Here is a 540-nt window from a genome sequence, read left to right as displayed (position 1 = left end):
CATTCAAGTCATTGTGTCTCAAGTCAAGTCAAGTCCTGAGTCTTTAACTTCCAAGTCCGAGTCAAGTCTCAAGTCTTTTATTTTTTGTCAAGTCAAGTCACAAGTCATCAAAACAGCGACTCGAGTCGACTCGAGTCCAAGTCACAATGACTCGAATCCCCATCTCTGACTATTAGCAACATTTTCTCTACATCTCTGAAACACTTTCCTGATATTGACACGTGTTTTCTTTTGTGTATTGTCAGACTCTCTTTTTGATAAGTTCATCTTCCTTTGTTGGGTCGCTTTGCAGTGTTGGCAGTTGTTGCCAATGCTAGAATAGCAACTTTGTCTGCAGTATTCTCCGTCATTGAATCAGGCTTTCACCGTCTGAAGGGACCTGCACTTGCATCCTCATTTGTAGAAGAGCCAATAGGAACGCCCTCCCTCTGAAATGACCTGTGATTGAGCAAAGTCTCCCGTCATGGTCCAGATTTTCTAAAGCTTGAAACAGAGTCAAGAGGAGGTGCTGAGGTCTAGTTTGCTCTCAGTCCACTTGAA

Source organism: Epinephelus moara, chromosome 24, assembly GCF_006386435.1.
Source record: "Epinephelus moara isolate mb chromosome 24, YSFRI_EMoa_1.0, whole genome shotgun sequence".
Lineage (NCBI taxonomy): Eukaryota > Metazoa > Chordata > Actinopteri > Perciformes > Serranidae > Epinephelus > Epinephelus moara.
The sequence above is the reverse complement of the archived record's forward strand: the minus strand, read 5'-3'. Positions refer to the sequence as shown.